The sequence below is a fragment of the Balaenoptera musculus genome, chromosome 19, assembly GCF_009873245.2.
Source record: "Balaenoptera musculus isolate JJ_BM4_2016_0621 chromosome 19, mBalMus1.pri.v3, whole genome shotgun sequence".
Classification (NCBI taxonomy): Eukaryota; Metazoa; Chordata; class Mammalia; order Artiodactyla; family Balaenopteridae; genus Balaenoptera; species Balaenoptera musculus.
This window is the reverse complement of record NC_045803.1, coordinates 21,367,753-21,391,789: the sequence shown is the minus strand read 5'-3', so window position 1 is coordinate 21,391,789 and position 24,037 is coordinate 21,367,753. Positions and strand designations below refer to the sequence as shown.

Sequence of the window (24,037 nt, the reverse complement as noted above, 5' to 3'; positions counted from 1 at the left end):
TCGAAACAGGTTAGCTATGAATAAGCATAATCAGATCTTTCTTTTTGTCCATATTTAATTCAAATGAGACAGCTCTGTGTTGACTTCTAATACAGAAAGGCCACCCACCATGGTGGCGCTCCCAGCCAATGAAGCCGGCTGGTGAAAGCTTTCTTAAATGGTGCTAATCAGCCCAGGGAGGCCTGCCCTCTATCCCCATCAGTATTCTATAATTCAGATGTGCTGATAACCTGAAATTGAATGTGTCAGGATGCAGAGATGTGAAGGGAAGAGGGAACTCCAGGCTGGAGGAGCCGGGTGGCTGGGAGACAATGCCTGGGGGAGGGGGTTTCATACCCTCCCCTCAACCTCCCCAGGCCCCACCCCCATAGTTGTGTGTGTGTGTGTGTGTGTGTGTGCGCACGCGCGCGTGCGTGTGTGCGTGTTATTGTTCAGGGCCAGGGACAAAATGGAAGGTTTCAAATTCTGAAATATTTATAGGGAAGCTTCAGATTTTGTATATGTTAAATGAATTAACAGACATTTTGGCTGTTGAGGGGTGAATGGTAATTTGTGATTAATTTTTTTTTGAGCCAGGGCTATTTTAAAACGTTTCTCCCACTCTCTCGTACATGAGACGGACAGACACACACACCCACCCCAGTCTGGTGAGCACGTCTCACGGGAAAGTTTAACAAAAGAGTGGCTATTGTCACTGTCCCAGCCGGCAGCAGTACAGCTGAGGGTCAGTTGCTATTTCTATTTTAAACCTTGATTTTTGCAAAGTTTGTCTTTTGACTGTTCTCATTCTAATCAGGCTTAGTTAGGGGATCTGCTCCAAGTCCACACCAGGCTGTGAGGACAGAGAAAGATAAACCGGGGGGGATTAAACAAAAAGTTCTGCTCTGTCAATAGGCGTGTGTGGGTGGGTGTGGGTGGGGGGCAGAGACAGAGACAGAGTCGTTGGCCGGCAGTCATTAAACGGCCATTCCCTTAATTTCAAAGAAAGTGCATTTTGTCATAGAGCTGTGTATTCTTCCTGCCGCTGTATTGGCTTCGCATGCGATTTGTTGGCTGTGCCTTCAAGGTGCTACCTCTTCAGCCTCCCCCTTGTGCCCATGACTGTGTTTTCCCACTGGCTGCTCCAGCCCTGCCATTCATCCAGCCCCTCGGTCCAGCCCAAGCCCTCCCCAAATGCTGGGGTGCCAGCACCGCCAGCTTCGCTGCTACCAGGATCCCATTCCTCTCTGACTTTGCTTGTTGATGTCTTGATCAGCTCAGATGCCATCTTGTCTCTGCAATTCCCCCCGGGTCCTCTTCCAGCCCACGTACTGCAGGTTACGATGAAGTGTTCCCTTGGCAGTTCTCTCTTTGTGATAGCACCTAACGTTCTCTCCTGGTTTGGAGACATCTGCATGAAACTTGTCTCTCCTACCACGTGGCGAGTCCCTGGGGGGCTGATTCGGTGTTGGGGCACCTCTGTATACCCCCGGGCTTCCCGGCACGGAGCTGGGCAGGTGCCAGGGAATACAGGCAGGAGGAGGCTGAATTGCTTGGAAATGTGTTTCTCGAGGATTCTGAGGTCCCTAGTTAGGGCTTGCCATGTCCAGAAGAAGGGGCAAGGAGAGAAGAGGCAGACTCAGAGTGGGCAAAAAAAGTGGAGAAATACAAGTCGCCTTTTTCACCTTGGACAGACCTGGGGTCGGCTCGTCATGCCCACCTCAGTCCAGGTTAGCTGTAGGTTGCAGGTCTGCTCTGCCGTTCAAGTGGGCGCTGCTTTCTTGGAAGCTCAGAGATGTTCTTCCTAAGAGGCTGCTCTTTCAGAGGGTAAGGAGAAGGTCCCGGTTTGCAGTTCCTCTCCTCACCCGCGTCACTGTCAGACTGACTGACACCATGCGGACTGCCATCCAGGAGGACTAAGAATGCTTCCCCGCAGTTTGGACCCAGTGGTGGCTTCCCCAAGGGAACACTTGGCATGTGTTTAATTATTCATTGGTGTTCTCGTCTGTATCTCCCTGCTCCTTGATTGTTTTGTCTTTCCCTAAAAATATTTATTTGAAATTCTGTGATCAAAGACTGAAAAAACAAAATAAAGCCGGATATTAAAATGAAAAAAATTTTTTAGAGGTTGGAATGTCAAGATCACTTTTATTAGAAAAGTTTACAAGGTGAAGCCACAAATTATTTACGTAAACTTCATATATCAAGCATAATACTCCCCGCTGTGCTTCTGGTGAGCGATATTGGCTGGCGTAACCTGGATTTAAAATACTTTCTACTTAAGACAGGACAAATTTATTTTAATTAAAATAAACGGATTTTTCTTGATCATATTTTAACACACACATACACATTCACACACATCTGTGTTCCGAATTGATAAAGAAAGAACTCTGGTTAAATAATCCACTTTTGTCTGACAACGGAATCCGTTATAGAGGTGCAAATATGCAGAAAGCTATTTGGAAATGCATCCTAGTAGTTGTCAGGTTTTATTATGCAGGAAGGTGTCATGTTTGTTACGAAGCTGAGTGCAGATGGCAGAGTGGAAGAAATGGATCACTAATTTTAACAATGATTAATGAACAGAGATAGAAAATGAATTACATTGGACTATCGGAGGCAAGAAATATTTTTGTGAAAATTTTGACTCATCTGCTGTGCTGTTCTCTGCAAATTATTTTCAGAAATTCTATATGTTGTCAACAGTTGACTGCATTTTCCATTACTGTCTATTTCTGTTCTTAAGTACTTTTGTGTTATTAGAGATACATAATTTCAAAATACCAATACATTCCTGATTACTTAGAGAAAATATATGTAACAGTGTGACTGTTCCATAGACGCTAGCCATAAAAGTCCTGTTTTATAATAATCTTTCATTCTTCCTCATTTTGTCACTACATTAGGAATGTTTGATAAAAAGAAGAGGGGGTGGGGGTTCTTCTAGCACATGCAGAATAAAGAAAAAATAGAAGTGAAGGTAGCAATAAAAATGTGGTCTGGTGGCTTACTGTGGTCTTAAGCTGCTGCCAGCCATGTCCTTCTTTGTGTCCTCTGCCTGGCATCGTGGGAGGCTGGGACCTGCCCGCTCTCAGGAATTAGCCTCGGTGGGCCGTGGCCCACCCTGTCCTGTCTTCTGCGGGGAAAGCCCCAGACATCCTGTGACACTGTCTTCCTTCAGACACGGGAAGTTATCACCAGTTCTTGAAGTAATTTTTTCTTCTGATAGACCCATACTCTAGTCCTATCTCTCTGTTCCAGTGACCTTGGTATTGATAGTGAGTTTTCATGGCCTCGTTTCCTTCATCAGCCTTATCAGCAGTTGTGTGTGTGTGTGTGTGTGTGTGTGTGTGTGTGTGAGAGAGACAGAGAGAGGTCTGCAAATGAATACAGTTTATTTGGTTATGATTTCTGTTCTTGGCGATAGGCACACGTATGTGATATCTCATATGGGAAAATGGATAGTGATTCTTGTCCCCTCCTTCCCTCCCTCCATCCCTCTTTTTCTTCTTCTTCTTCTTTTTTTTTTTTTTTTTTTGGTAAAGATATTAACCATCTTAAATATGTTGGCTTCAAGGCATCTTATTTTCTTGAGATCCTCAGCGATTGAGAAATGATCTACTAGTGTTTGGATCCTGTATTGTAATTGGTAGGCACTTAATTTCATTCATCAGGAGCCAGTGGTGACATGAGTAAATGTCAGAGTCAGCACTTCAGGATACTTGCAATTTCAGGGCGACCCAGTCATAGCTTGGCCTTGTCTTGCAGCCCATGGTGGCATCCGCCTCTCACTCACCGCGCTTTAATCCTTGGCTTGGAGGGTTACTTGTATTAAAACCATACAGTATAGCCCCTGAGCGTTTCCGACAACTCCCCAGTCTTTTCCCAGGAGTGATTCTCCCAAAATAAGAGGACAGCGTGCTTCTGGGCCCTCTCAGTGAGTGCTGGCCGGCCAGGATCCGGCTTTCACACGCGCCTGAGCTGCCTCCTGAGAGCTGCCTCGTGTCTGAACAAACGGACGATCTATAACTACTTCCTCCTCCTGCAAATGAGCTTTCCAAGTTTCCAACTTGACTGTTTTATTTATGCTCTTGACCTGCAAAAACAAGCAGGCTGTTTAAAAAGCAAAAAGTACTTCCCATGATTAGAGTACTTAGAGTTGAAATAAATTGCAGAATGAAGAGGACATTCCTCGTCGCTCCTGTAGAAAATGTCGTGGAGGTTTTGCTACTTAAGGATAGTCTGTGGTTCTACGTGTCAGGGTTTCCCCTGTCTCACTGGCCTTGGGGTCCCCAAGGAAGGATTCATGTGTCTTCCTCTTTTCTTGCTTTTAGGTGGTGGAATAATCCTAGTGAACATTTAAAGCATGTTTGCAAATGGTTCTAAGTCAAGTAGTTTGCATATAATTATGGTCCTGATGGGAAAACACTTTGGAAAAACAACTAGTGATACAATGCAAGTCCTGCTCAGGTTACATAGCATATGCTAAACACTGAGGAAACACACACAGTCTTTAGTGAACAAGGTAGGGAATGCTCCAGGGAGCCAATTTAGAATGTGACTTAAGGCGAGCGTGGCTTTTCGTGTCTCTTTCTTTCGGCAAGTGTGTTGAGTAGCGGTGGTCTCTGGAATTCTCTGTAAGCCCACCGCCTGCCTGGGGTGGCCACCTTGCACAGGTCTGAATGAGGTGGGTGTCCAGAGAGGGGTGTGTTGGGTGTTCTGACCCAGCGCGAGGCTTGGTGGTGCTCGGCTAGATGCTGCACCACGGATAATTGAGCAGTGTGAGCCGTGGAGCGTGGGTAGGGCACCAGCGGGGAGGGAGGGAGAATGCTACAATTCACGGATGGAGAGATCAGGAAGAACAAAAAAGAAATTGTAGATGATCCCCTTAAGAGACAAGAGACTCCTAAATAGAGAGCTGTCTCTATGACTCATGGTTTGGGTTGCCTCTGAGGTGGTAAGTCAGGTGGAGGGGCACTCTGTAGGAATAATTTGAGGGTACTTGAGATTTAGACATTTGGATCTGAGCACTAGGTAGTTGAGTTGGCGCTCAGGTTATGTTTTCCTTCATATTGAACATCTTCTCGTTATTTAACCTGTGTACGTTAATGTCTGTGTGAATCTGGCTTCTGGCTGAAGTCAGTCCCCAGCCTCTCCTCATACATGGAGAGGTGCCACAGCTTGGGGTCTGTTGGCGTGGCCTGCACATGGCCATCAGTGGAGGCAGCTGGCTCCACTAGCTCTAGAGCGGAAGTCGAAGGCAGTCTTGGTCCGGTTGCTTCTGGCTTTCCTACAGACAGCTGTTTGTCTTTCCACAGTTGTTGTCAGTCTTTTGTTTCGGTTGTAATTACCTTCATGTTGATCTGAATTCACTCATCAAATCAGACCTGAAGAGTAAGATCATTTGAAAAATTATTTTAAAAATATCTATTTTAATGGGAGAATTCATCCAAGCCAACAGATGGGGACAAGTACCCACCCACACGATCGTTTGGCCACAATTGTTGGTATTTCCAGGGACCGCAAATTTGAATGGGCGACACCCCGGCGTGCAAACACAAGACCCACATGCCTACATGCTGCGTTGATGCCAGTCTCTGGACACGTGCTCTCAGTGTGCCATTTAAGCTGCCAACCCTAGGAATATATATTTAAGTTAGACTGAATTGAGTAATTATAATAAGATGGCCTATAGCGTGAGCTGGAGTATATTCAAGATGTCTGTCATCCTTCTATTACCTCAGGTAAATAACTGATTGACCTTTTTGGGGCTCTGATACTTTACTAATCAGAACCTGAAATCTGTATAACAACACTTCATTTACTTGATAGACAAAAGAACAATTGCACTTGAAGTAATGTGATTTCTAAATAGACACTGCCTGTCAAAAATAAATGCATTAGAAGTAAAATGTAGCTCAAGGAGACAATTAGCAAACAGAGGTGACACCGTAAACAGGTGCACCCATTATTCCCAAAGCTTGTGGCAATATATTCGCGTCTTTTAGAGTGATGGAAGATCATGTGACGGTTTGGTGAATTATCTATCGGTATCATCTGACTGATGAAGCCGCTGCTGTTGCAGATCATTTAAAAATGCATCTCACAAATTATATGGTAGCTGGGAAAAATGCAGGTTTTTTTTTTTTTTTTAAAGAACAATGCTTTTCTAGAGCTATGTGCTAGATACGTAATTTTTTATTTGAAAAGATGGAGACCATTTCATTATGCTGGGTATACAGTCGGTTAAGGTTGTGCAAATTCATTACAATGTTTGTTAATGTATAAAACATTTTCCATTCTGGTTTTAGTGACATTGGGTTTTTTGTTTTTTTTTTTTATAATGTGCTGTTTCTGAAACATCTGCCATCCCTTGTTACCTGTGGGCAGAGGAGAGAGAATATACTCTTTCTAAGAATGTTTATAATATCTTTACCAAAATGGAAAGGCTTGGAAGATGAGAAGGAAAGGACATTTTTTTCTTTTCTGTGAATTGTTAGGTTTGAATTTTCTGGAATAGGAACTTTACCATGAGACAGGCAAGGGGGCCTTTCACTGGCTGCTTGGTGGGACAGGCTAAGAAGGACTAGATTTTCTCCGGGCCTCTCTGTCCCCCTGCAGTGGGCTGTGCCCTCAGAGTCACACTCCTGGAGACTTTCCCTGTTATTTTTCATCTGTCACCTTTGCTTTTTTTGTTTGTTTTTTTTTTTTGCTATAGCATGCAGAATACTTGAGGGACCCATGGCTTTGGCAGTTACTGTTTCTTCTTGTTACTAATTCTTCTTGTTACTATAAAATCACAGGAAGACAGTGTGAAATACTTTACGTGGCCTCCAAATCGGTCCGCCCTTGAATTTTCATGGCCTTCTCCAGAATAACCAGTAGCGGGAGCTAAACTTAATGTGGATTGAGAGGTGACAGTTCAGTAGAACAGCAGCATTTTGATGGCACCCTATGCCCAGACGGAGACATGGAGATGACACCACGGTTCTGTTGAATTTTCGAGACACTCTCCACATTCCTGCTGGTTTCCGGGTGGGAGGTGGCATACGCCCACGCTACACCTCTGTCTGACTCCTTATCCTTTTCAGTACTTTCTGAGGCATTCATTCAAGTTTCTGTCTTGGAGATGAAGGAGCAAGGATGGGGCCTTGGGGGCTGCCCCGCCTGAGGAGTGGAAGTAGTTCGGGCAGCTCTTTTCCCTTGCTGTCCAGAAGATGGGCCCTGAGATGGGGGTGCAGGCCTGGCTGACCTGCTCTGCTCTGGAGACACAAGTCAGTTCGTCTTGTGAGTTGAGCCAACAGGAAAACCACGAGAAGTGGTACACACAGAAGTACAAACGGGCCAGCCAGTGGGGTTTGTGCTAAGTGCCCAGCGCTCTTCTCCAAGGACTGCCCGAGCAGCCTCTGTGGGAAGTGTTTGGAGATCAACTCATCAGAGAAGTGGTGGCCAGAAGGCTTCTGAAGGATCCGAAATCTCTAAGCACTGGAGAGGTTTCCTGATTTGCAGACATGGAAATCCTCCAGCCAGGAAAGAGCAGTTCCCTATGCTTCCTCAAAGCTGTTCTTTCTCTTTTCCCTTTTAAATTAATAGACTTTGTTTCTTAGTTTTAGGTATACAGGAAAATTGAGCGCAAAGTACAGTCCCTCCCCACATTTTCCCCTATTGTGTTAGTGTGGTACATTTGTTATAGTTGGTGAGCCAACACTGATGTATTATTATCAACTAAAGCCCATAGTTTACATTAAGGGATCCCTTTTCATGCTGTACATTCTATGGGTTTAGACAAATGTATCCACTATTAGAGTTTCATATAGAATAATTCCACTGACCTAAAATCCCCTGTGCTTCACCTGGTCATCTCTCCCTCCCCCAAACCCTGACAACCACTGATCATTTTACTGTCTCCTTTGTTTTGCCTTTTCTAGAAAGCTGTAGAGTTGGAATCATACAGTAAGAATCATACTTTTAAAACTAGCTTCTTTCTCTTAGTAATATGTCTTTATGGTTCTGCTATGTCATTTTGTGGCTTGATAGCTCATTTCTTTTTATGGCTGAGTACTATTCCATTGTCTGGATGTGCCACAGATTGTTTGTCCATTCTCTTATTGAGAGACATCTTGGTTGATTATGCATTTTGCCAATCATGAATAAAGCTGCTATAAACATCTGTGTGCTGGTTTTTGTGTGGATGTGTTTTCAACTCTTCTGGGTAAATACCAAGGAACATGACTGCTGGATTGTACGAGGAGAGTATGTTTAGCTTTGTAAGAAACCGCCAAACTGTCAAAGTGGCTGTACCATTTTGCCTTCTCACTAGCAATGAATGAGAGTTCCTGTTCTATAGCTTTGCATTTGGTGGTGTCATAGTTTTGGATTTTAGTCATTCTAATAAGTGATGGTACCTCATTATTGTTTTAATTTGCTTTTCCTTAATGACATATGATGTCCAGCATCTTACGTGCTTATTTGCATCTGTAGATCTCCTTTGGTGAGGCATCCAGGTTTTTTTGCCCATTTTAAGTGGGCCGTTTGTTTTTTATTGTTGAGTTTTAAGAGTTCTTTTTATATTTTGGACACCAGTCCTTTGTCAGATATGTTTTTAGCTAAGATTTTCTCCCAGTATATGGCTTGTCTTCTTCTCTTAATGTTTTCCCTTTGCAACACCTGTGGGAACTCAGCCACCTCAGCCAGTAGCCTATATTATCATAGGGCCAAACAGAGTCTTCTTACATTTGGGACCTGAGGTTTTAGGACACGTGAAATCAAAGATGCACATGCAGTATGTCTTCAGCTATGGTCATGACCACACACACACACACACACACACACACACACACAGACATGCACGGAAAAGAATAGAAAGAAATACACCAAAATATCGACAACAATCATACCAGCTGATAGAATTATGTTATTTTTTCTTTGTACTATCTCGATGTTCCAAATTTTCTAGAAGTGAGCACATATTACTTGAATAACCAGTTTTATAAAACTAAAAGTAAATGAACTGAAAAGGGCAACACCTGTAAAGGAGGTCCCACAATGGTTCAGGTACAACTTGTGTAACTTTTTGATATCAGAGAATATCTATGGAACCAACATTTCAAGTGATATTGATGATGATACATTTTCTCTAAAACCCTGCTTCAGAAAACAAGTGAATTTTTATGATGGCTAAATTCGACTGTCAAAAGGCCTGATTTTTTGCTCAGGCTGAAATCGGCACTATACAATATAAACATAATGCAAGCCACACATGCAAACCTGTATACAACTTTATATTTTCTATAAGGGAAAAGAATATAAAAAAATAATGTGTATATATACATATATATATATGTGTATATGTGTATATATATATATATATATATATAAATATAAACTGAATCACTTTGCTGTACAGCAGAAATTAACACAACATTGTAAATCAACTAAACTTCAATTAAAAAATAAATAAAATAAAATAGAAACAAAACAAAACAAAAAAAGTTTTCTAATAGCCACATTAAAAATGGTAGAAAGAAACAGGGGAAATTGATTTTAAGACTAAATTTTGTTTAATTCAGTGTATCCAAAATATTATCATTTCAACATGTAAAAAGTATAAAGATATAAATGAAACATTTTACATTTTTCCAAACGTGATGTGTATTTTAGGCTTAGAGCACACCTCACTTTGGGCTGGCGCATTTCACCTGCTCGGTAGGAACTTGTGGTCAGTGGCTGCCAAGCTGGACAGCACAGCTCTTTGTGACGGCTGAATATTCAAGCATTATTTGCCAGGCAGAGTACAGAGTACCTGAACAGCAACATCACTCGCAGAAAGTATAGAAGGAAGAGAAAACAGGCACTTTGTGCTTTCCAGTTCTTTCACATTTTTTCTTCAAGATAAGCTACTTCATAGATACCTTGTGATCTGATGATGATATGAAACGTCTTCTGTAAAGGGATAAATATTTTTAATTCATGTGGTGATACAATATACCAGAAAGCATTTACAATTTGGGGGACTTTTTTTCTTCTTTTGCATACCTCCCACTCTGGGGGACACAGTTGTCTCAAATTTGCCATCCTGTAGAATCTTTTTTTGTTTTTGAGTTTTATTTTATTTTTTATACAGCAGGTTCTTATTAGTTATCTATTTTATACATATTCGTGTATATATGTCAATCCCAATCATCTTATAGAATCTTGAGCTGATGTGGGCTCTGCCTTCTCATGGATGGGATGAGACTGGGGCCAAGTTGGGCAAAAACATAGCGGAGAGGGTCAGGCACTGGCTCTCAGAGAAAACAGCCTCCAGGAAGAGCTGGGGTGCCGTCCTGCACCGGTTCAGGCTCTGGGACTCCACCAGCGTGGCAACTTGGCACCATGCCCAGTGACGTAGGTCTTGAGCCTTGTGGGAAGTGTGTGCATCTGGTCTGTGCCTCCTAGCCTGAGCACACTAGCCTAGAGGACAGGTTCTCCTTCTCTGCCTTGCCCTGGGTCGGAATCTCCCACCTTGGGGTGAGGAGTAGGAATCCATGTGCAGAATGGTGCCAAGGCGTGGGTGTGCTCCTGAGAGCATGTGGGGCCATGGGGTGTCTCTGACTAGTGGACACCAGGCAAGCTTGGCTGCTTTGGAGATGGGGCTCTCCAGGGTCACGGGGGAGAGATGTTGCCTGGTGCTGGGAGACAGTGGGGCACAGTGGCTCCCACGGTCATGAGCTCTTAACCTTGGGCAAGTTACTTCGTGCCTAGTGCCTCAGTTTTCCATCAGTAAATGAACATGATAATGGTACCCACCTCACTGGGTCGTCATGAGGGTCAATATTGTCATGAGGGACTCTGGCTGGTACATGGTAAGTGCTCAATACATGTCAGTTGTCACTCCTATGAGTTCAGGAATGGTTAGGTCAGTGAACAAATCCCTTCAGAAGTGGTGCGTGTGTGTGTGTATGTGTGTGAATGTATTCCGGCCGTTTCCTGGACTGTATTTCTTTAAGGGCTCATGCACTCCTATCTCCTTCCTGCACCATCAGCCTGGACTGAATCACCAGCAAGGATCTCTTCCTTCTCCCTTCACTTCCCCTCTCTCCTCTTCTCCTTCTCAGTGCTGTTTTGACTATGAATTAATTGTAGGTTGGGGGACTTGCAAGCAAAAATCCAAGCCAATAAACTTCAAAAGGACGGGGAGGACCAGGGCCACCGGGAGAGTGCAGAGGCTGACGGGGGCTCTTGGGGCTGCGGGGTGAAGTGGTGGGGGCTTTCCATGTTCCTTCAAAGGGGACACCAAGTGTTTCAGATTGTCACTTAAAAGCTCAGATGTGAAACTTTGGAAATCTGGGTGAGAGGCAATGGTTTCCAAAACAGCTATTTTTATCTTTTGCCAGCAAGCATGAGCCCAGTGGAACGTAAAGTTAAACTTGGAATTTCTTGGCAAGGGTTAATAATCAATGTAGATCTCCTAACAAAGGAGATGCTGCCTTATTATACTGGGAAAGTTTTTTTTCTTAACTGTCAGTGAAGCAGTACTAATTATTACTCCAGTGTAAATGAGGTCATTTCCTATTAAGAGAACAAAATGCTTAGCCTCGCCTTGCCAATTCATACCAACTATTTTTCACACATACTCAGCTTTTTAGTTTTTTTCTAAATTTTGATAAAATCCATTCATTTGTATTAGAAAAGTGTAAACCATCGCAATAATAGTTGCCCATGATTACCCAGATGAGCTTTTGTAATGTGTGGGTTGTTTGAATACCATGTGTTAGCTATGGAACAATTAGGCAGCTGAATGGATCTTTAAAACAATCAGATACTTTTATCTCACTGAAAAAATACATTCCTTGGATGTGTACTGTTAAACCGTAAATTCCGGGGAACATTAAACTCACGTCACGAGGAGAACTTTCGGATATATGTTGATCAAGGACAAAAAGACATCCAAATATCTTGTCTTCATGTTTTCATTTTTTTATGCAAGCAAAAAGATTTAAGGAATATTGTAGCAAACAAAGGGTAATTGTTTTAGCCCAGATGTTGCTTTTGCACAACAAGCAGGTTACAATGTTCCCACAGAGCTGATGAGCCCAATCAGGGAAATGATTAAAAATTGATTTTGTCCCTGTAATTACAGTATGTAAACTACTTAGCTTGGATTGCAAAGGAAGTGATTTTCTAATTACGTATATACTCTGGTGTCTAATGATTGGTTTTTTGAAGTAATGAAGAGAGAGCACTAACGACTCCTTGGTGTTCTGTTGTTTAAGAAAGACCATCTTTAGAGTAAGCAGCAACAGACAAAGAGTTTAAATTGAATTTTCAACACTGTTAATGTGCACATGGATTTGTTTATTAAAGAGACAGGGAAGTAATTTGATTGGCTCTGAGCATCTTGGCTTTTTTTTTCATGCTAAAGCATGTAAAAATACATGCACCGGGTCGCAAGCTGATGGGAAGAGCCTCTCCACTCCTTTTTTATCATCCCAGCACCCGGGCTGATATCGCGGGCTCTCAGGTTCCTGTGAGCGTCTGACGTCTGTGTATCCTGAAAGCATTTAGATCGAACAGGTATCAAATAGCTTCTCCATCAAAGTTACCTTTGTTTTAAAATGAAAGAAGAGGCTTCCTTTGGAAGCATGTCTCGTCAGCCCAACGCACTCCGTGTTATAATAGTTCAGTTGTGTCCTGTGATGCTGGGCTCTACATCAGGGTGCCAACTGCCACCCCCCCACCCCAAATGTACGTGCACAAACACACAGACACATGCACACACACTCACACAGGTGCCAGCCCTGTATTTGGAGGCCCGACTGCGGTGGGTCAGTTGTGGGACCCCCCTGGGGTGGGCTGATGGGGTTCAGGAAAGAGCTGGCTGAGTTCCGAGTGTTCCTTCTCTGCTGTGAGACACTTTGTGGCTGTTGAATAACAGCTCCGCAAGCACCTGTTCTGGCAGAAGTTAGGAGAGGGCAGTGGCTCCAAGGTGACCCCGAGAGCGAGCGTGTGGTGAGACCAACAGATCAGGACACACTGCCATTGAAAAGATCTTTTGTTACTCATAGTTCTTAAGGGGAGGGGGCACGCCATGCTATGCAGTGCTGCCCAGGGGAGCATCAGGGTTGGTCAGGAAGAAGAAGGAGCAAGGGGAAATGTGGTTTCCAAGAGAAAGGCACGGCAAGGCAGGGTAAGCAGACTTAGGATTGGCTAGTCAGATAATTTTAGTAGGCTCCGGGACTCAGGGGCTGTCTCCGGTTGTCTGGTACCTGACCCTGGGGCAACTAGGGCAGGGGGACAGTGGTCCAGAGTGTGAGAGCCTGATACAGGAGGTTGTTGGGGCATGGGCTCTGGATTGGTTCGTTTGCAAATGAAAGATGTGCTCCCAGGGGAGTCATTTGCTATCTCTGGGAATTGGCTAGTTCTGGGAGCGGCTGTCCCTTCAGGGTCATCAAGGCCCCAGATGTCAAAGCATCAGAAACATACGGTTTACTGCACCTGAGCCCTGGGCAAGGGCTGATTTGGGAGTGGTGATCTGTGCCACCAGAGTCGCGGGCCAGGATGAGCACAGGGTGACTCTGGGCCCCCGTTATACCTGACCTCCCACTTGGCCAGTCTCACTGGCCCTACACAGAAGGCATCCTGAATCTGCTTGTTTCTCTCCATCACTGCGGCTCTCAGCCCAGGTCAAGTCAGCCTCCTCTCTCACCTGGACAACTGCAGCAGCCTCCCCAGTGCTCTCCATGCCTCCACTCTGGTCCCCTCTTGCCTGTTCTCCCCACAGCAGCCAGAGTGATTCTTGCACAATGTAAATCAGACCGTGTTATTCCCTTGCTCAAAACCCACCAATGGCTCAGAATAAAATCCATGTTTCTTACCGTGCCTGCTGAGGTATTTGGATCCTAAACAGCCCGCCCTGTCCCATTTTCCCACTCCATGTCCGTTCCCTGGCTCCGTGGGCTTCTTGCGGCTCCTTGAACACACCAGCTCCGTCCTACACCATGGCCTTTGCATTCACTGTTTGCTCTGCTTGTAAATTTCTTCCCCAGCTGTTCACAGGGCTCACTCCCTTACTACTTTCTGGTCCCTTGTCAATGTCACTTTTTTAGCGCGGTCTCCTCTGATTACCTTATCTAAGGTAGTCTCTGTCATTGCCCGTTATTTTCCCAGCTTTATTTTTTCTTCTTAGAACTTATTATTCGCTAACATGATATTTTACTTTTATTTGTCACTGCTCACTAAGACTTAAGTTTCGCACAAGCAGAAATATTGCATACCACCGGGTCCCCGGAAGCTAGAAGTTAGGAGACACGGGGGGCACTTGACAGGTGAGGGGTGAATGAGGGGCTCAGTCCCTGAGGCTCTTTCCCAGCTAGCTTTCCTCACCAGAAAGCCTCTCCTGTTGGGAACTTATGGGGGTGGTGAGGGCTGTCGCTGGGGCTGTGTTCATCCCTCAGAGTCTCGGAGAAGGAAAGGGAGAATCACTCAGTGCTTTGGAATGGAACTTCCAAGTCCATTCAGAGGAGCCACCGTTTTTTGGGCAGGGTCCTTGTCCCTAGCGAGTCTGGGTATATTAAGTACTGAGCTGGGAGGGGCACCCAGACGCTCGGAAGGGGTGATGTAGCCCCAGGTAGTGTCCCCTGGAGAAGAGGCTCGAGCGCCCCTCTGTGTGCCTCTCCAGATGGAGGAGAGCCCGCTGCCCAGGAGAGCAGGTTCAGAGGCCTTGGCCCTGGACGACTGGGGTGTAATGTTCAGACAGCTCCAGACATGTCTCCTGTTAGCTGTACCCTTCTCCAGACAGAGGGCTGAAGGAGTTCTGCTGTCTCTGTCTCTGAATCCTTCTTTCCTAACTCTTGTCTGGACGGAAAGCAGTTGATCTCCACTCCCATCTGCCCCGGAGTGCCCGGACTCCTCAGCAGACAGCTCTGCTTCTGCTGCTGGGCCTCCAAGTGACCCCTGGGGAGGGTGATCCTGTGTCTCTAGGAATATACTCTGTCTCCTGCAGGGGCAGCCTCTGGAGCAGAACGTGGGCCAGGGGAGGGGTGATGTGAACCAGCCCTTCCTTCTTCCCTTCCGTCCTCCTTTTTCTTCCCTCCATCTCTACTACTTCCCTCCCTCCCTCCCTTCTTTTCCTTCCTCTATCCATCTCCATCCCCCCATCTATCCTATTGTCCTTCCATCTTCCCCTACTCCCTCCATCCTTCCTTTCCCTCTTTACTTCCTTCCCTCCCTCCCACTCTCCCTTCCACCCCTCCACACAACATTTACTGAGCTCCAAGCCCTCTGCCAGAAGTTAGGGGCTAGAAGGGGAATGGGACATAGCCCTTTCCCCATGTGCTGTGGGGTGACCCAGGGACGTCCCTCAGCTTGGTGCCTGGTGCCTGGTGCTTTGTACCAGGCCCTCAGCAAATGGTAACTCTTGTTGTCTCTTGTATGACTTTCCAGTTGTCATGGTGTAGGGTGGGCGACAGGTGTGTAATGACCACGGGAAGGCAACATGTTTGCCTATAGGAAGGATCTTTTGTGGTCAGCTCGGGGCTCATTACAGAGGCACTGTCGATGGGGGGTGTATGGCATCTTTTTGTTCATCTCCTGACTCGCCAATGGCCTCTTCCCTCAGCACCCTTGTGCCTGAGTATGGGAGGCTGGGCTCCTGCCATGCCAAGGTTTCCCTGGCTCTGCTCAGAGCTGCCTTGTCTCCCCTGGGAGAACTCATGAGGGAGGGGCATGCCTTGTCCCCTAGTGGGGCCCCAGCGGATTCACAGGGATGCCGTAGTGTGGGCCCACTGTGTGCCAGGACGGGCAAGAGCTGTCTGGACCACCTCCTACTTTTTTCTGTCTCTGTCCCCCATGTTTTCCTGTCCTCTCCACCCCACTTCAAAGTAAGTCCCTCTCTCAGACCTTTCCATCCCCTTTCCTCCCCTCCCCTTCCTCAGAGGGGCCTTGGAAGTGCCTCAGGCTATAAGCAATCCCTCCCTCCCCAGACCCCCCCCCCCAGTGCTCCCTGCTTTCTCTCTCCTGCTTCTCCAAGTTGCAGCCACCCTGCACTCCTTGCTAGAGCCCCATGTCAGGATCTCTGAACCTTTGCCTTCCCCTTACCTCCAGCCCTGTCTCCCTCGAGGCCCTGCCTGCACCTGCTGAAGGGCTCAGCTCGCACGCCCTCCCTCCCTCCTTGGTGTCCCGCCGTCGGCCCCCTCTTGGCAGGCTCCCTGTCCCGCCAGGCTCTTCACGCAGTGGGCCATTTCCGGATCCCATGGCAGGTCTGCTTGCCGTTGGCCTACCCCAGGGCTTGGCACACAGAAGGTCTGAGCCACTGAGGGAACGGGTCTCCTAAACTCATTGGCTCCCTGGGGCTGGTGGCTGAGAATGACTGCGTGTGGGACTTCCCTGCGTTTTAAAGGGGAGGCAGGGGTTATCAGTGTAGGGGATGGGGTTTCAGGCATGTTTTTGGTGAGGCGGTTGCTACCCAACCCCCCTGACTCATGCCATGCTTTTCGCTGCCTTTGTCATCTGTCCTCTCCCACCCCTCCTCTGATCCGGTGGTACCTGCACCGAACTGGACTTCTGGGCAGTGTCTCCTGGGTGGCGCCCCTGCCCTGGCTCCTCACCGTGGGGTCCCTGTGGAAGGCAGGGATGAGGGGAGGCCTCAAGTCGGGGACCTGTGTCTGGTTATGTTCCTGCATTATCTCTCAGTGCGAGTTACTTACTTGCACCAGAAGATCTGTTACTGCGCTGCCATCTCCCTTCCCCCCCATCCGAATCAAGAACATCGGTCTGATGTGGTCACCTTTGCCCGACTTGCAGTGACTGTAATGACATCAGACACCAGGAGCCCCTCCTATTTAGACTGGCTCACAAAGGCACAAATGGCACTCACTAGATTTCCCTTCCTGAGGTTCCCATTCCAGCGGGAAGCTTGTTAGGCAAACCTTCCCGGGCAGGTAGCTACCTTCGGGCAACCCCCTAAGCACTCGGGGGACCCCTTACAAGAGCACAGCTCCAACAGTCTCAGGGCTGTGCTGGGGCCTCGAGTGATTGAGGACCCCAGGCAGATTGCAGGAGCTGGAGGTCTGATCAGTGGTGTGAAGCCGGAGGACAAGCAGGGGTGAGACTTGCCCAGTGAAGTCTCCCGGTGTTCTCCCTGTCACTGGAATTTACAAGGCTTCTAAGTGAACAGCCCCTGGAGAATAGTCCTCAAATTTTGCAAGCAATGAGCTTGGATATAAAATCTAAGTCTGTCCTCCACCTCCTGCTAAGCGTGAGGAGCCTTGTGAGCAAACGAAATCTTCGTAGAGCCACGTTGGGTGCCGGACGCCTGTTCCTCTCAGCTCCGGTAGAACCTAGGAAAGCATAGCATCGAGTGCGTGTTTTACACTGCCTAGATTTTCATGTTGAGTGATACAGAAAAAACAAAATGCAGAAGATAATCTGATTGAGGAGAGAAAGAGAGAGAGACTTGTAATCTCTGTCCTCGTTGCAGATGGTTGACATGTAGACTTTTGCTTTCTGTCTCAAGATAGGCAGGTAGAAATTTGTTACAAATAGCAGTGTCCCTGTTACACTTAGAGAAAACACTTCTAGCACGCACTCAGCAAACACCTTTTTGGTTGCCAGAAATCAATCTTGGAGTTGGATGGAGTGTTGAAATCAGTGGTTTGATGTTCAAATACCTTGGTCTGGGGCTGCCACCACGTGCTCTCCGAATGCATCTTCTGGTGCATTTGCAGACACATCCTTAAATCTCTACCGGAATTCTACTTCTACAATATCAGAATGTACAATTTATCAAGAGGGAATGTTTGCTTGCCCTATTAAGTCCCTTCTGTAACATGGCAAAACAAATTAGATTCTGTGCTGCACTGTCTCTGAGCTGGAGATCTCAGACTGAGGCTTGGCCTCGATCACCCCAACTGATGCTCTAGAACCACTGTGGTGGGCATCTCGGCTTTCCCTCTGGGCCCTTATCTCATCCTGCTGCTTTTCTGGTCTTGGTTCAGAGAGAGGACTTTGATGACACACAACACTCTTGACCCCTGGGTCAGTTGCAGATTCCTGGTCTGGACCCATTGAAAGCTGCTCTGGCCACTGAACCAGGCATAGCCAACTGAAATTTGGGTGAAATTGTGTGTGGTCTACTGCAGGGGGCTCCTTAAATTAGGGAGCGAAAAAGAACCCCTGAGTACCTTCTCAGTTCCTCACTTTTAGAATTCCAGAGAGAGAGGGAGGGAAAGAGAGATAGAGAGAGAGCGGGGTGTGGGGGGGGGGGAACGACGACTTATGTGCTCTTATTTCTTCTTCCATCCCACCTAGAGAAGAGATGGTTAGATGTCCCACCCCCTTCTCTTTTTGCAGGTGGCAATTTCCCATTAAAAGAAGCTGAGCAGCCGCATAGCACAGGGAGATCAGCTCAGTGCTTTGTGACCACCTAGAGGGGTGGGACAGGGAGGGTGGGAGGGAGACGCAAGAGGGAGGGGATATGGGGATAAATGTATACGTATAGCCGATTCACTTTGTTATACAGCAGCAACTAACACAACAATGTAAAGCAATTATACTCCAATAAAGATGTTAAAAAAATAAAAGGTTGAATTAGACTATGTAAAAAAAAAAAGAAGCTGAGCAAATTTGGTTTATTGCAGCAAAGGTCACATAGTTCCCATTTTTAAAATTGCTCAATGAATTGGGGCAGTGGGGGCTATTAAATGTTTTTAGACTCTCAACTAGCCCAGCAAATTGTTACCTTGGCTGAATGCTGTTTACCTGTCTTATTGGAGTCGATGTGTCCGACACTGAGAATTTCTAACAGGTCGTATCTTTGCAGTTCCTGACCACCACGGCTTTAAGAATATCCACCAGCTACAAGGGAGCTCCGTTGCTTTCAGACTCGCCTGGTAAGGAACATTGTTTTGTAGTTTGTTGGAGTGGTGTCTGCCTGTGTCTTGTGGGGGAGCCAGACTGCCCTATTTGGGTTGTGGGTCCCTGTGCTGGGTAAGAGTTCTCCCAACTACTCCCTTGCCTCTTTGGACAGAGGCTGGGCTTTGGAGAAGCTTCCAGATTCAGAGTTCTCTGGGATCCAGCATGGGCCCCAGGTCTTCTGGGTGTGATGACTATGTGATGTCAACATGTGCTCAGAAGTTCTCAGAATGGGGTCACAGATGGGGCAAAGCCCTGCAAGGTTGGCTTATCGCTGTCTTGTGTGACATCCTGGAGGGTCGCTGTCTGCTGGCTGGCAGCGGGAACGAGAGCTGGTGAGCTGGTGGGACGGCTGCCCAAAGCCAGGCGGCCCCTCCAAGCACCGCCCAGGGCCTGTTTCCCCACCACTCAGCATGTGGTTCTGTGGCTTGGCCCAGTCTTGGAGGAAACCTGTCTCCGAGTGGCTCTGTGCCTGTCACCTCAGTCAGACTCAAGATCACGAACTCAGTCATGGAGTGTTTTCCCCACACTGAAGCTAAAAACTTAAAATAAGAAGGGGCAGCGCTCGTATTTGATGTCTGTAGCCGCCTCCTCGGAGGCTGCCCCTGATATCTCTGTAAACTCACCCTCAGATCTAATTAGCCAAACCCACCATCTCTTGACCATGGGCCTCAGAGGTCACTACCTAAACCAGGGAAATTGATAGTGGAATTATGCACTTAGAAATTAACTTTGCATTGTACTGAATATATATCTTTACTGTGACTTTATCTTGTTGAAAAAGTGCTTACTTCTGATTTTGTGGATATTACTGACCGTGGATTACTTTTATTTTGGTTTTTACACAACAGTTATGTTAGAAATTTGCTGTTTTATTCTTACCTTCTTAGTAAAAATCCTTTTATCACACAATGGGTAATTTATATCCATTACCAGGCCTTTCAATCCTTTTCAGTGGGGCTGTCAGCGCCGTTGGCACAGTAATGATTAATGTGATCTAATAATAGTGTGCCATTATATTACCTTAGTAAAACATGTACCAACATCCTATTCGGATCTACCAAATTCATAGCTTCCTATAATATTTTTGTTGAAAGACAGGATTACTATTTTTCAAAGCTGATTTTTTCCCCTTTAACATATTTAATGAAATTCACAATTCTTTGCCGTAGTAATCTGGGCATTTGATTGGGCTCGGTGGGTGAATTTGACAGCTGTAGGCACTGTTGTGATTTGTCAGGGAGAGGCTGGACAGTCCCAGAGATCGGCCAGAGAGATTATTGTGTTTTTGTTGGGCCTGGGCTGTTTTGCCTTGAAGAAAAAAATGGCTGGATTTCCAGTCCCTTCTGACATGTAATAAGGAAAGTGTGTTTTAGATCAAAAGGCAAAAGAGCAAGTAATTTGGCTCAAAGACTCCTCTCTTCCCTCCCCTGTTTTTTCCTCTCTTGTCACCTGCCTCGGTCTGCTGGTGAACAGGACGGGCCGCACAGCCAGTGGGAGCAGCTTCAGACCCCTTTCCTGGAAATGCTCCTTCTTGACCCATCCTTTTTTCTTGTAGCTTTGGCTCAGCTTCTCTGGAGCTGAGATGGGGTTTCTCAGCCGGGCACTGCTGACATTCTGGGCTGGGTAATTCTTTGCTGTGGGGCCGTCCTGTGCAAGGTAGGATGTTTACAGCATCCCTGGCCTCTGCCCATCGGGTATCAGTTATGAACCCCTTTCCCCCACTGTGACAACCAAAAATGTCTCCTGAAATTACCAAATGTCCCCTGGGAGGCACAGTTGTCCCTGCTTGAGAACCACTGGTCTAGTGTGATAGGAATATAAGCAGAATTTTTTGCAGTGTGGGGGAATTCCAGTTGGAGTTCCAGAGTTTCCTGGTGCTTCCTGGGACATCTTTGGCTGTGGGAGAAAAGATATGTGGATGATGGCTACACACTGCATCCTTTTCCTGGCTGAAATGCAGCCCTCTTACTTCTTTCTCCCCCCGACTCTGTCACAGAACCTGGCCCGAATGAGGGCCTGAATCTTAGCTTCTTCCACTTAAATCCCATTATAATCATGCTTGTGATTGATAACATTCCACCTTTTCAAAGAGCTTTAAAATCTGTGTCAACCAAGGATGACATTATTGTAGTGCCAGCGAGATGTATTCAAACAATTACACACTCAGATCGAAGTGGGAAGGTTTGTCCTTCTATGCTTGTGCCTCTGTGATGTGGCTTTCACTAGCACCTCAGCCCCCATGGCCCCAGAAACCTTCAGCAGGAAAATGCATGGGAAGAAACAGGTTTTGCCCTTGTTACCACTCAGCTCTGAAAGCAGCTTGAATATTTGGGCTTCTTAAGGCTAGAGGCTGGGGGACGAAGGTGAGGTTGTTGAGCGCAGGGGAGAGAGGGAGGGAAAAAGAGAGAAAGAGAGGGTGAGGGAGGGAGAGAGAGAGAGATCCTCGTTTTTGATTCAGAACAAAAATTACTGCTGCAACATTGGCTCAAAATATGCAATCAACTGAAATCAGGAAAAGTATTTTGAAAATTTATATTGAAATACTTGAATCTAGATACGTGTGCACCCACATACATGTATATATTTAAATCAAGGATAGAGAAGATGAGAAATAAAGCTTTTGTCATAAAAATACTGCCTGTAGTATTTGCCCTCAGATGATCCTGCCACATTGGAATACATTTTTGTACTGTTGGCATTTCCATAGAAGACACTTCTGTTTGTTTTTACAACTGATCCTTGATGATAACAACAAATGAGGAAATGGCTCTGATTTACCTTTGTGTTAGAGGATTTCAAATACATTGTGATGTTTGGTGCAGGAATCATTTTTGGTGACCCACTTCTTTACTGGTTTCTGGTCTGTCTCCCCTACTACAGTGTAAGCCTGGAAAGAGTAAGGACTTGCTGTATTTTGTTCAGTGTTATTTTCCTAATTCCTGGAATGGTGCTCGATACACAGTAGGTTCTCAATAAAATTTTGGTGACTGGAAGGATGGATAGGTGGATGCATGGATGGGCGGATGGATGTGCAGATGAATGGATGGGTGCATGGGTAGATGGGTGGATGGGTGGGTGGATGAGTAGATGGATGGGTGGATGAGTGGATGGATGGCTGGGTGGATGGATGGGTAGATGGCTGGGTGGATGAGTGGATGAGTGGATCGATGGATGGGTGGATGAGTAGATGGATGGGTGGATGAGTGGATGGATGGATGGGTGGATGAGTGGATGGATGGATGGGTGGATGGATGGGTAGATGGATGGGTGGATGAGTGGATGAGTGGATCGATGGATGGGTGGATGAGTAGATGGATGGGTGGATGAGTGGATGGATGGATGGGTGGATGAGTGGATGGATGGATGGGTGGATGGATGGGTAGATGGATGGGTGGATGAGTGGATGGGTGGATGGGTGGATGGATAGATGGGTGGATGAGTAGATGGATGGGTGGATGGATGGATGGATGAGTAGATGGATAGATGGATGGGTGGATGAGTGGATGAGTGGATCGATGGATGGATGAGTGGATGGGTAGATGGATGGGTGGATGAGTGGATGAGTGGATCGATGGATGGATGAGTGGATGGGTAGATGGATGGGTGGATGAGTGGACGGGTGGATGACTGGATGGGTGGATGGATGGGACTCTATCTCAAACCCTAACAGAATCTTAGAATGGTAGGCCCAGTGGTTCAAATGAAATCCCACTTTTTACCATCTCTTCATCCCTGGCCCTCCCAAACATTTTTTTTTTTTTACATCAAAATGGTCAGTTATAGAAAGTTATTCTTATTATCACTTCTTGTCAATCCAGTTTTTAAAAAATGTCTAGGATTGTGCCAGGCTGTCTCTGTAAGTTGAAACCACATGGATGCCTTGCTATAAGAGTATCTTTAAAAATCCACCAGGGCACATACGCAAATGACTGGGATGGAAGTCATGGAGGCAGAGTAGGGGAAGGTGACCTCTTTCACAGTGAGACATGGACATGGAATTTATGAGGCTCAGAAGACTCCCTGTTCAGATGACTTGTTGTCTGTCTCCTGGGCAAAAACTCTGTAATTTATAGTGTATTTCATGTTCTTGTAGAGGCTGTTGTGTGTTCTCTTCAGCCACATGGGCTCAGCCATCTTGAGGAGGTAGGCTGAGGCTCCTAAGTCCCAGCATGGTGGGTACCAGTCTATTGGAAAATGTATTCCCAGTGATGAGGATAAAAAGTTGCCCCACGCTTGACTTTTAAATTATTGCATAATGGACATCATAGAGGTACCAGTAAGAAAATAATAAAGAAGAGAGAGATAAATGACCTCTAAACCTGGCAAAGGTATGGACTCTGGAACCACATTTCCTGGGTTGAATCATCGCTTCACCACTCACTAGCTATACAATCACATGTCAAGGGATTAGCCTTGTTGTGCCTCTCTTTTCTCATCTCTAAATTGGGAATGACAGTAATGACAATGTAGTAGATTATACAAGTAATTTATGTGATGTGCTTAAAATACTGCCTCCTGGCTCAAAGTAGGCAGTTAATAAATGTGTGTTGCTGTTATTAGTAGTATTTTCATTTTCTCTGTTTAGTCACCTTTTCCCCTTTCTCTGTCTTTATTCAAGATTAAGGAAAGTATAGGCCATTTTCAGATAATTAGCCTTTCCCCCTCAGACTCATACCAGAGCTAAGAACCTGGAGAAGTTGCCAGGCATGCGGTCTTCCTGGCACCCCTGGGGACCGTGGTTAGCAAGTTCAGAGAGCATCAGAAAGGGTGGTGAGTTTCCTAAGTCAGCTTCCCCATCCCATTTCCTTTGTGGAAGGAGCGTTGTTGACACACCACTGGGATTTACTTGGTGTTCGGGGGCGTGCATTCCTGGGATGGATGCCACGTGGTCATGGTGGGTGGGGACAGCGAGCTCTTAAAAGGGAGGGGAGGTTCTTGGCTTTTCTCCGCCACCCCATGCAAGTGAGACTGCTCTGCGTCATGGCCCAATCTTGTATTTTTAGCATCCACTGAAATTTAATGTTTTGCTTTTGGTTTATTATGTATGCAAGTATCTTGCTGATAAATTACATGTGTAATTGTACCATCGGAACCACTGCTAGTCAGCGACAACATATAATTAAACTCACCCTTGTAGTCATTGAACTTTTCCGTCCCTGAC

At 46.1% G+C, this 24,037-nt stretch overlaps 1 protein-coding gene across 5 annotated transcripts in view; it reads left to right on the top strand.

Annotated features, from left to right (window-relative positions):
* Window positions 1–24,037, top strand: part of ZNF536 (zinc finger protein 536) — a 417,289-nt gene that overhangs the window by 33,847 nt on the left and 359,405 nt on the right. For all 5 annotated transcript variants that reach the window (XM_036834930.1, XM_036834932.1, XM_036834929.1 and 2 more), the window contains exon 2: window positions 18,782–18,851. The gene's annotated coding sequence lies outside the window, so the exon portion shown is untranslated. The remainder of the gene's footprint in view (window positions 1–18,781; window positions 18,852–24,037) is intronic.